Source organism: Sarcophilus harrisii, chromosome 2 (assembly GCF_902635505.1).
Source record: "Sarcophilus harrisii chromosome 2, mSarHar1.11, whole genome shotgun sequence".
Lineage (NCBI taxonomy): Eukaryota > Metazoa > Chordata > Mammalia > Dasyuromorphia > Dasyuridae > Sarcophilus > Sarcophilus harrisii.
Genome location: NC_045427.1, coordinates 155,691,859 through 155,704,881, shown reverse-complemented (window position 1 = coordinate 155,704,881; position 13,023 = coordinate 155,691,859). Strand labels below are relative to the sequence as shown.

The 13,023-nt window shown below is 35.4% G+C and overlaps 1 protein-coding gene across 2 annotated transcripts in view; it reads left to right on the top strand.

Annotated features, from left to right (window-relative positions):
• Positions 1-13,023, top strand: part of MACROD2 (mono-ADP ribosylhydrolase 2) — a 2,094,477-nt gene that overhangs the window by 1,626,905 nt on the left and 454,549 nt on the right. The window lies entirely within an intron of this gene.

Here is a 13,023-nt window from a genome sequence, read left to right as displayed (position 1 = left end):
AAAATGACTGAACAACAACAAAATCCAGTATTCTCCACTTCGCCCAAGCCTTTTCTAAATTTTGGTGCATAGAACTGAACTGTGTACTAAAGTTATATATAGTTAAATTGTGAGGGCAGAGTACTGCAGGATGTCATCTCCCTATGTTTGAACCAAAACCCAAGTTCAAATTAGCTCTTTTAGCAATCATTTTATATTCTTGATGCCCAGTAAACTTGTACTTCACTAAAATTTAGAGTTTATTTTCCAAAAAAAAAAAATGTCTGCTGTAGAAGAGTTTACTAAATTCATAGAAGTAACATTTTAGAGCAAGAAGGAACCTAGAAATCATTTAGTTTAACTGATTCATTTTAGAATTGATGTAACCGAGGCTGAGATTAGGGTGATTTCCCCAAACCCTGAATTTAAGTCCAGACCCTACTATTTCATCACTTTTTGATTGAACAAGTCATTCAAGTTCTCTGGGCCTAGGTTCATTCATCTATCAAGTGGAAATAATACTCTTTGCCTGTTCTCAAAGGGTTGTGAGAATCAGATGAGACAGTTAATGTCAAATGATTTGTAAACTCCTATAAATGGAAGCTGACATTTATCTTTGTTGTTGTCTTTGTACCAGCAACTCTTATTTGAGTCATTCTTCTCTGCCCTATTTCTTTTTGTCTTTTCTTCCCTGTACTTTTCCCCTATGCTCCAGCTTATCCTCTTCCCCAAGGAACTCTTACTTTAGCATTCCTAATGAACCTAATGAACTAAACTTTTTATACCTCCAAAAAATATCATATTAACTATTCTGTGCTCTTTTTTTTAACAGTAGCTTTTTATTTTCAAAATATATGTAAAGATAGTTTTCAAAATACATGCAAAGATAGTTTTTTCATCACCTTGTGGTCCACATTTTTTCTCTCTCCTTTTCCCTCACTTCCTACCCTAGACAGCAAGTAATCCAATATATGTTAAACATGTGATTTTCACATTTATCATGCGATATGTGCTCTTTTCAATTTTTCCAGGCTCTGCTTTTTGTAAGGAGACAGATAAAGAACTTCCCATTAAAGTGGTGATAATAGTTAATGCATTGAACTCTCAAGATTAGAGATACTCATTTTAACAGGGCCCCTGAATGCACTGTCTCAATGTAACATAACAAATTAGAGAAACAAAAATATGAGTCAATCACTTAGTAAAAGGATATATAGATTGTATAGATAGATGATAGATATACATACACAATTACACACACACACACACACACATACCCATGGAGATAAAGAATAATATAGTTATCTCCTATCATTAGATTTCACATATAATATATGATATAGAAAAATGTGTCTATCATATATCTATGTAGTATGAAACATATATGATGGGTAGCTGGATGGTAGAACCATATGAGACCATATATCCATGGAAATATTGAATAAGTAAATAGGGATGCAGAGGAAGATCTTTGACCATACAGGCTTTGGAATCCTGAGGTCAGCAGTATGTGTCCCACCTACGTAACACTGAGAGAATCAGCTCTATAAACATTCCCCTTTTTATTGTCTCCCTTTTTGCTTTCTTCTCCCATTTGACACCCCAATCTGTCCCATACTTCATGCTGCTGGTGATGATCTGAAGTAGCTGATACTTTGGGACAAGGTGAGGATTAGGCATATGATTTGTGTGTCTTACACTGAAGTTAACTTTCTACAAGCTATAGTAATTTATGTATTTGGTCGTACACTTTTGGGTAGCTGTGAGGGACATATTCACACTGCTTTCTTCTTTCTGGTCTACAGGACAGTGTGTAGACATGAAAAGACTTGTGAATGGAAAAAAAAAAGAATTTTCAAGGTGGAAGGTAGCTTGCTTCCAAATTTTCTCTCTAGTCTCCACTGCAAAATGAGAGAAAATGTTTGCCCAGCACAAATCCCATCAGTAATATAATGCTAAATTACTGTCATTTATATCTAAAGCTGCTGTTGCTACTGTTAGTGCTTTCCATCTGGGTGGGCATATTTTTCATTTTATTTGTATAAAAAAATTGATGTGTGGCCAGTAACCTTTCTCTGACTGTTACACACCTATGTTGCTTCAGTTAGTGACAAAACCAATTATAGCACAATTGATCATTATTTTGTCCATTTTCATGATCAATTAGGTAACAGTCCATCCAAATGACCCTTAGATAATTAAATTGTGTCATTAAGACAGTTAAAATGACTAGATCAACCATACCACAATCTGGCTAGTTGAGCTATAAAGACATATCACGGAATCATTATTGATCTCCATGAAGGCTGAGGAAATCCCCTTGATCCCAGGACACTTTCCAGAGTTTCTAGCCAGAACTAACAAAAAAAAAAAAAAAAAGGCATGCAAAAAAAATGACTTTAGAAGTACAAGACTGGGGAGACATGATTAGAGAGCAATTTGTCTGAAAACAATCTGGGGCTTCTGTTGAATTGGAAGGTCATTATAATTAAGCAGCATAGTATATCAGCCAAGAAAATTGCTGAAATTATGGGCAGCAATAAAAGAAGTATAGCTTTCATGAATAAAAAAAGTGATGGTCCTATGATAATATGCCCTCGTTAGTCAATATCTAGCCCGATATGTTCAGTATTGGACGTTTTAGGAAAGATGATAACAAACCAAAGAACATTCAGAGGAAATGGCAAAGGATAATACCATATAGAAGAATTGATGAAAGAACTACACAAGTTTAACCCAGAGAAGATAAGACTATGGAGGAATTATCATGACTGTCTTTACACACAATCCATTCTCAACACTTTTACCACTAACTTCAAGCATATATACGATGTTATTAGTAACCTCAATTTCAATTTCACATTTAGCCTCTCCATAATAGAAGAAAAAAAATAAGAGGCATAATGTGTGTAAGTTTGTGGAGTGGCTGATATCCTATTAGGTACTTCACTGTTTTTTTTCGCCCTACCACTCTAAAAGGTCCTCCTGCCTTCATTATATATTTTCATTTTCTATATTTAAAATGCAAGTTTGCATTAAAAGCATTCAAGAACTTTGCTTCTCAAGGTTATCTGCAGGTCTTATATAGAGGATATAGATGGATATAGAGGAAAATAACAATAATAAAACTACACTGGCTATCCAATATTATTAGAATGCTGTCTCTTATCACTAAGTTCAAAACTACTAACTGATCCTCTCAGATACTAAATAATACTTTCCCCACTTGATAAACAGACATATACATAAACATATCTATGTCTTCCTAAAAATTAAACTTCTGGTGAAGGTAGGGATCATACCATTTTTGTCTTTGCTTCCAGAGTACCTAGCATAAAATAGTTGCAAGTTGATTAAGTGAGTTATTGGAAGGAATACTTCAGGATGCAGAGGTCTCCAAGCAAAATCTAGAGGACTATTACTATTTCTTCCTGAATCTCTGTGACACTGTGAGTTTCTTCTCTTCTACTTCTAATTATGCACAAAGGGCAAAATTGTCCTGCAAGTTATTTGGAAAATGCTCTGTTACTTTGAGTTGGAGGAGTGTGTGGAGAGATTTAAAGGTGAATGTTTAAAATATGCCCAACTCAATTGTTCAAAGTGTTAAGTATTAGGGACTTTTCCCTCTAGTTTTTAGTGAATTTTAAAATGCATGAATTCAAATTTGGGGGAAGGATTTTTTTTTAATCTGTCATGGAGACTGGTCCTCTGTGTTTTTGGAAAGTAGAAGTAATTTCTTTTTCTTTATTCTTTTCTTTTTTGGTTACTGGGTTTCTTTTTTTTTTGAAACCAGATTATAAGGGCACCATTCATTGGCTCAATACAAATATTCTGTGGAAAAGTAGATTTAACTTATTCCATTTTTATTATCTGGACCAGCTTGCTCCTCTTTAAGCAGAGTGGTAACCCTGTACTCTGTGTGAGTGTAGTTGGTGTTTATTTTATTGGTAATAGGCAGTATAGATACCCTATTGGCATCAACCCAAACTCAACTGAATTCCCAGCCTCAGATGTGGGCACTCTAGGCCTTTACCACCATGTCTACATTAGAGATTATGTCTTTGACATCTTTGGATATTTCCAAAGGTAAGACAGACTGCTACATATCTCTATATTATGACTTGGCTGTAGGTAAAGACTGTTATAGCTTGTGAGCTGGCCAATTAGAGTCAATTATAACCTAACTAACCCTCTGTAGAGCTAAAATGCCAATCAGATCTCACTTTGTCCTTGTGAGATGAAGGCCATGCTTCTCTGCATACAGAGTATCTCATTTAGAAAGTTCACTGGTGGGGATCAGAATAGTGATTTTTTTAGAATGGGGATGTGAAATGGTCATTTTTCAGTTGATCCATGTTCCTGTCATCCAATATTTATTGCTTGAAAACTTAGCAGTAAATCTGCAAACAGTAGTAATTAGAAGCAGAATGATATCAAGGTAAGAGTAAAAAATACCATTTCAGCCCACTGAAAGGCATGCTTATATGAACACCTATTTTTAGGCAGAAAACTAATGATTGGAAATCTAATAAGAAGCAAAAAAAAAAAAAAAAAACTTTGCCTAGAGAAGAGCAACCCAAACTACAGAGCTCAGTGGTTTTTGCTTGTTTTTAAAGATATTCATGTAGTGAAACACTCCTGCCATTTTCAAGAATCCCATTACTTTTAGACTCTCCTATCCTCTCCTCCTTAACCCTCTCCTTCCCACTCAGTCTCTCTTTTGATTTACAGGCTTTGTGTGAGTCTGTGTGTGTTGGTGCATTTGGCAAAATGTAGGCAGCTGGAAGTAATAGGGCCAATGCTTTGTTTGAAAAGCTGAATTTTCACAAGTGGTCTGGGGTTTAGGTACAGGGAATAGTAATCTTAGGCTTCAGAATAACAGTTTGAGAAGTTGCTCCCCTGACAGAAAAATTTGAAAGGGGTTATTCACAGGCTGCATTTCTCTTTTTAAAAGTTGAGTAAAATTACTTTGCCTAAAAAAGGGGATGGAGGATATTTGAAGGAGTTATTTCAATATTTTTTAGAATGATATATTTCTCAATGTCATATCTTACTACTGCTCCCCCATCCCACCCCCCATTGGTTCAGGGAAACATCTGTTAGGAACTCTTCAGTGTCCTTTTTTCTTCCTTTTTAAAAATCCCCTCTCTCAAGTTTTCTTTCCTAGACTCTATGTATATTATATAGAGTTTTCCCTTCTGAATGCAAATAGTATCCTTTGTAAAGAAAAAAGAAAAGATATCTTGAAACCAGAAAATAATGTCTAAATTTTAGATCCACTTTTTGGTTGTTATTGCCACCCTTTAGTATTGGTTTTTATTACTCCAGAGTAGACAATAAGTCAGGCACTGGGCCAAATGCTAGAAATACAAATTCAAGCAAAAAAAGAGACATTTCATGACCTCAAGGAGCTTACGTTTGAAAGGGAAAAAAAGAATACATATAAAGGAAGTGAAAAGCCGTGTGAAAGGATTGAGTAGAAGATACCTTTGTGAGATCATTAAAAGGTAAAAGGACCCACACTGTGAAAAAATGAATGTAGCAGCTCTTTTTGTAGTGTCAAGGAACTGGAAACTGAGTGGATGCCCATCAGATGGAGAATAGCTGAATAAATTATGGTGTATGAATGCTATGGAATATAATTGTTATATAAAGAATGATCAGCAGGATGATTTCAGAGAGGCCTGGAGAGACTTAACATGAACTGATGCTGAGTGAAGTGAGCAAAACCAGGAGAACACTGTACATTGTAACAACAAAAATATGTGATGATCTATTGTGATGAATTTGGCCCTTTTCAGCAATGAGATAATTCAGGCCAATTCCAATAGACTTTTGATGGAAAGAGCCTTCTGCATCCGGAGAGAGGACTGTGGGGACTGAATGTGGATCACAACATAGTATCTTTACTTTTTTTATTATTATTTGCTTGAATTTTGTTTTCTTTCTCATTTTTTCCTTTTTGATCTGGTTTTTCTTATGCAGAATAAGTGTGGAAATGTGTATGGAAAAATTGCACATACATATATTTTATTATTTATCATCTTGGGGAGGGGATGGAGGAAAGGAAGGGAGAAAAAAATTGAATCACTAAGGTTTTGCAGAAGTAAATGTTGAAAACTATCTGTGCATGGGTTTTGCAAATAAAAAGCTTTATAAAATAAAAAAGGTATATGACCAAAAAAAAAGAAGGTACCTTTGTAAGGGATAGTGATGAAGTCTAGAGAATCAAAAAGATAGCAGGGTTTGAAGTATAATTATCCTTGACCTGTCCCCAAAATAAAGGCCCCAAGAAGGAATCAGCATTGCAGAAAGATGTTCCAGGGTAAGAAAGCAGTTGAGTTATAATGTTGAAGCAAAAGCAACTGGGAGGGTTCAATCTTAGCATTATGACTTGACAGTTCATCAAGTAAAGATAGAACTTTGTTTATCTTTGCTCTCAAGTATTCTCCTTTAGGGATATCTCCCTTAATTCATTGAACTCCCTCCCCGCCCCATTCTTATTTGTATATTGCCATCTAGATGGTACAGTGGATAGAACTACCGGGCCTGGGATTCAGGAACGTCTTAAGTTCAAATATGACTTCAGAGACTTAATAACTGTGTAACCCTAGGTAAGTCACTTAACCCTCTGTTTGCTTCAGTTTCCTCATCTGTAAAATGGGAACACTTTGGAGAAGGCAATGACAAACCCAATGGTCCATGACCGTGAAGTCATGTAGTTAGCCAAGTCTGAACAATACCCAACCACAACCAACAACCATTTTTATATCACGTGCAGGAAGTGTTCACCAGAGCTGTAACACAGGCGAGACAACATGGACTTCTCCCCAGCCTGTGGCAGAAAAACAATTTAGCATCTAGTTAGCAAGGATAATTGATTAAAACTGGAGGCTATTGAATGACAGATTCTTTTCCCAAGTAAGTGTCTGTCTCTCTTCAGTTTTCCACCTTTCTTCTCTGTACTATCCTATTCTCCGTTATTCCCCCCTATGCACATAAAATCAGGTTTTACAGAGCTGGGACTATTTTATTCCCTTTCTCAATATCTCCATTACTTAGCCTGGGTTAACTAGTAGGTAGTTAATAAAGGAAAATTGATTGACTAATGTTTCCCTAACCTTGTAGTGTCTCCTCTCCCTCCTTTCTCTGACTGAGCTTAGAGAACATTACCCTGAGTATATTAAAAAAAGAAAGAAAAGAAAAAAGAAAAAAAGGAAAGTTAGTTATAAATCTGGTGTCCATTTACGGTTTTTATTTGGCAGAGGCAGGGAATGGTTGAGGAGAAGAAAAATGATATTTTTTATTTTGTTTTGTTTTTGCTTTTAACATATGACTGTGCCAAAACAGCAATATCATTGCATACTGCTATTTTTCTTTCTAATTTAAGTTTGTTTGCCTGTCAAAAGCAGTATGCTCGGCATCTTTTGATAAGGGGGTTAACTTACCCTTTAATGTCAGATAGAAAAGAGTCATGCTGTATCAATTACAGAAAGGCTGGGGATATTGTTGCTCTATTCTGTCATTTTCCAACAGGAAATATAAACATGTTCCAGTCATAAAATGTGTGAGAACAAGAATATGGATGACTATCTCTTTGCAGACCACAAATATGACATGCAGATGAGAGCAGGATCTTATTACTAACCTTGTCCATCAAGCCTTTGCTTGCATATAGGTTTTCAAGGGCCTAATAGGAAACTCCTATCTCCAAATATTGGATAAGGGAACAATTAGAGTAGCTCTGCCAAATTCTGGAATTGCTAGGCCCCCTTGTATGGGCCCAATAAGGGGAAGGCTTAGTGTAAATGAATCTCAGCTGTTTAAACATGTCCCCAGCAGACGCAACGTTAAGGGTCTATAGGGATCCTCAGTCCAGGCTTGATAGAGGGGCTAACACAAAATAAAGTCTGTGTTTGGATGCAATGAGACCACGATAGCTGTTCCAAACTATCTGACACTTCTTCCTCATAAATTAAAATAACAATTTTTAAAATGGGAAGATCAAATCTGCTCATGAGGATGAATTTAAGTTTCCTCATTTGGAGGTGAGTTAAAAATGGCCTGTTAGTGGAGGTATAAACGAGGAGTGTAACATTAACAAGGGGGAATGGCCCCTAAACCATTCCTCCCCTACCTCTTAAATGAGCAATAACTGGTTCTAGAGAAATTCTTCTAAACCATGTTTTATTCTGTACAACCAAATATGTGATTTTAGGACCTTGCCTCTGGAATCCTGCTTACCTCTTTTTCCCTTTTCACAGCATTCTATCTCCTCTCTCCCTATTTTTCCATAGACTATCTTCTGTCACCATGATGGTTTCCCCTTTTTACCTCTATCTCTGTGAATCCCTAGTTGCCTCTAAGATTCAATTCAAATGCTATATCTTACATGAGGCTTCTTCTGATGAACTAATTGTTAGAACTTTCCTACTTACCCACCCCCAGTTTCTTCATATTTAATTTTCTTATTACTGTGTGATGTACCTGTGATTTCTTTGTCACAGTACCATTACAATTCTACTGCTTCCGTACAAGTATAATTTCAGAGATTTGATTAGAACAGAGCTTCTTAAACTTTTTCCACTTGCAACCCCTTTCCTCGGAGAAATTTTTATGACTTCAGAAATATAGGTATGTAAAATAGATATACAAATTAAACATTTACTAATAATAAATCATAATTTTACAACCCTCAATTAATTTATGAGATCCTATAAGGGGTCATGACCCACATTTTAAGAAGCTTTGTCTTGGATCATGGAGGTCCACTGATGGTCTGTATGCATTACAACAATAGTTATCAAACTTTTTGGTCCCAGGACCTCTCTTTAATACTCTTAAAATTATTGAAGATCATTCTTAAGATCTGCTGTCTATCTGGGTTATAGCTATCAATATTTACCACATTAGAAATTAAGATGTTTTAATAGTAGTATAAAAATAGTATTGACGTCAGGGACCCTTGAGGGTCCTTAGATCACATTAAGAAAGTAGTTCCAAGCATGGGGTCAGGAGACTAAAAATTCTTGAAAGCTGTAATTCATTTTTGGTTTTATCTCCCCAGTGTCTAGCATATACTAGGCAATTAATAAATGCTACTTGAAATGAATTGGTTTTTCATCTGTCCTCATGCATCATATAACAAAAAAACAAAGGATCATAATTCCCTCATTTTGCAAGTAAAGAAACTGAGACTAAGTCAAGGGAGGTTTTATCTGAAATCATATAAATAGTAGGGATCAGAGTAATGCTCAACTCCAGATACTTTTGCCCAAAATCCAAATTATTTAATATTTTCTCAGAGTGACACCAACTAAAATACAGGTTGTTCACTTGGAATAGGGGAATGAATAGAGTTTTCTGATCTGCTGAAGGTACATATTTTGATATTTCAGCAATAGTTGATGTTTTCTTTTCTTAAAAACTTTAAAATGAATTTTTCCTTTAAGTCCATCTCTACCCTTTACAAATGGGTAGTCCAGACATAATTTTCAGCAAGATTAACACCAGTGCAGGAGGTAGGGCGCTTTTACTTCCATAATTTAAGGGAATTGGTTTGAAAATAACTATCATATCAATGAATTGCTTTCTAATAAATTTCTCAATAGAAAAACAAGTTTAAATTGAAACTAAAATCTAGAGCATAAATACAAATAGGCCGTGTAATCTAATGAGAAAACCTTACTCTTGTAATATTTCACTTAAGTTATCTGTATTTTATTTTCTTCCTCTGTCAAATAGCCATACTACTTTTAAGGTAGTATGTGGTAAATAATAGAGCCTTTAAGGATTATGAAAAGCATATGAATCGGTGAAAATATGAACGTGCTCAGGAAATTATATTGGGGGAAGGGTAGATCTGCATCTCTATGACATTAACATTCCTGTTCCTCTCTCATCTATATGAATTTATAACAGTACCACATACCTTGCAGTATAATTAACCTAATGAATCAGCCTTTTACTGCAGAAACTTTCTACTTGATCTCCTTGATTCTTCTAGTCTCTCCTTTCTTCAATTAATCTATCTTCCACAAAATTACCAAAACAATCTTTCTAAAGTACAAGTCTGACTATATCATATTCCCTACTTAAGGACTTCTAGTGGATCCCTATTTTTTATGTCTTAATATTTTTATTTTTCCCATTTATATTAAAATAATTTTATATTAGTTTTAAAATGTTGAGTTCCAGATTCTCTCCCTTCCTCCTCACCTCATTCATGTAAAACATATCTATAAAAATTATGTTGTGAAATAAAACATAGATGTTCTTATTCCCTCCCTCAAAAAACCCTCAAAAAAAGTAAAAAAGAAAAAATCCAGTATGCTTCAATCTGTATTCAGAAACAATCAATTCTTTCTCTGAATATGAAAAGCATTTTTATCATAAGATCTTAAGAGTAGTCTTGGAGGGTCACTATTTCTTTCAGGTTACAATACCAATACCTAAGTTTAACTCTTAAAGCCTCTCACAATATGACTCCAGTGTGCCTTTACAAACATATGGATTTACTCCTTTATGTTCCAGTTTAAAAAAATATACATTTTGCTGCCCCCAATCCATCTTCCTTCTTGCCTTTTCATAAATTGCTCATCTCTATTCAACAAACACCACCACTCCTTCTCTGAACCTGAAATACCTTTGTTCCCTTCCTCCAACTTCTTAGAATTCTGGTTTTCTTCAGTGCTCAGTTCATCTGCCACCTCCAATGACAAGTAATTCCCATAAGATTCCTGATTCCCATAATTGTTAATGTTTTGTCTCTCCTCAAGTTAGCAGGCATTTCAGCTTGTTCTATTCCAGAGCAGAGTATAAGCTACTTATGGGAAAGGATTATTTACCATTTTTATTGTGTTATTGTTGTTGTTGTTGTTGTTTTTGCTTTTGTATCTCTAGAGCAGTGATTTATATAAAACAGATTAATTTATAGTTTGTTGAGTGCAATTCAATGGAATTAATAGGTATGCTAATTATTTCTTCATGACTCCTTAAAATTGTCCTACTTTTTCCCATGTAAAATTTAAACCTATAAACAGTATTTCAGAGAATGGGAAGGGCAGTTTGACAAAACCAGAGTGTGTGTGAAGATGAATGATATATAGTTCTACCATGATAGGTGCCATCAGGTTATGGAGAGCTTTAATAGCCTACTTTAAACCCTTATTATTTCTCCTGGAATCTATTGAAATAACCTTCTTATTGGGCTTTTTTCACAAGTTAAGCCCTCTAACCCCCCAATCTTCCATATTATAGCTCAAGAGATATTCTTAACCTACAGTTTTAACCATGCTATTACCTTCTGAAATAAATTTAAATGGTTCCCTGTTACTCCAAGGGTCAAATACCAAATTCTCTGACACAATTTGGCTCCAATCCACCTTTCTGATCACATTATTCGTTGTTCCTTTTCATGCATTATTAGATACCACCAAACTAGTCTTTTTGTAATTTTTCACATGACATTCTATCTCTTTCCTTCGGACGTTTACACCGATTATATACTATGTATACTCCTCAATGTAATCTCTCCCATATTTCTTCTAAAGCCCACTGACTCTTACATGGCATCTTTCCTACTTCATATCAATTGTTAATCCCTCTTCTTCCACCCTACTAAGTCACTTACATTTCTTTTGTATGTTTTAATAGATAAACCTCTCCATGTTTTATCTAGAGGTAGAATGTCAAAGGATCATAAATATGGAAGGGACTCTTAGAGGCCCTCTAGTCCAAATTCTTCATTTTGCTGACAGAGACATTGAGGCCCAAAGGCATTAAAATACTTAGAGTCATATAGATATTAAGTATCAGAATCCAAATTTTAATTCACATCCCCCGACTTTTGTATACTTTTATAGCATTGTACCAAGCACAAAATAGCCACTTAACACATATTTGTTGATTAATTGATTAAAATGAATTCTTGACTATGTGTACAGAGAGGAAATAGATGAACAGTTTGGAAAATGAATCAGCTATCTGATAAATCGGTCTTCAATTATCTAGATAGAAAAAATTCCTCTAAATCGAAAGGGCTAATAATTTCTTGACTGACCTAAATGACAGATGAGGAAAATACTCTTCTGCATTTGATTTGATTCTCTCTCTGGTTGTTGGGATGGCAATGAAAGGAAGCTTAGGAAGGAAGTGTCATTTCATTTTTAAATACAAGAAACCATAAACTGAAATCATATTCCATGTCCCCTAAATTCTGGGAAAGCAAATTTCAGAAAGTTTGGAAGAATCATCCCATGGGAGATAGTATGCTGAAGTGGAGAGAATCTTGAACTTGAAATCACAAGACATAAATTTGAAATATGATTCTGCCACTGGCCAGCTGAGTAACTTCAGGCAAGTTATTTAATCTTTCTGGTGAGCAGGCCTTAGTGTATCATCTGTAAAATGAGGGAGCAATAGTAGATGTCTTCCAAGTACCCTTCTAAGTTCAAAATTCATAATTCTACTGATAAGAATCAGTGGCTGGACAGTTAGGTGGAGTAGCAGATAGAGCACTAGGTCTGGAGTCAGGAAGACTCTTTTCTGATTTCAAATCTGGTTTTAGGCACTAGCTGTATGATCCTAGGTAAGTCACTTATGCCCATTTGCCTCATCTGTAAAATAAGCTAGAGAAGGAAATGGCAAAATCAGTCCTATATCTTTTCTAAGAAAAACTCAAATGTGGTGATGAAGAGTCAGACAAGTGAAAATTACTGAACAACATTTATTAGTATTACCCAAGGGGCACAGAAAGCTGTCTTGTGGCCTTCAGCTATATGAAGAATATGAGCTAAATTTCTTTAAAAGTCATAATTTCCTCAACCACCTTCCATTTGGAGGGAAGGAAAATTCTGAGATTGCTGAGAGAGACTGATGGCTCCATCAGCTGATTAAAAGGTTAGGTGATTCCTCAGCCTCTGACAGTGGCTAGCTATTGCACTAGCCTGCTGCTTAGCAGCCTGTGTTATCTGCGCGCTAAAGAACTCCCATCCAGATGGTATGTGAGTTTGTGGGGCTCAGCGCCACAGAAGTCATGCTTGA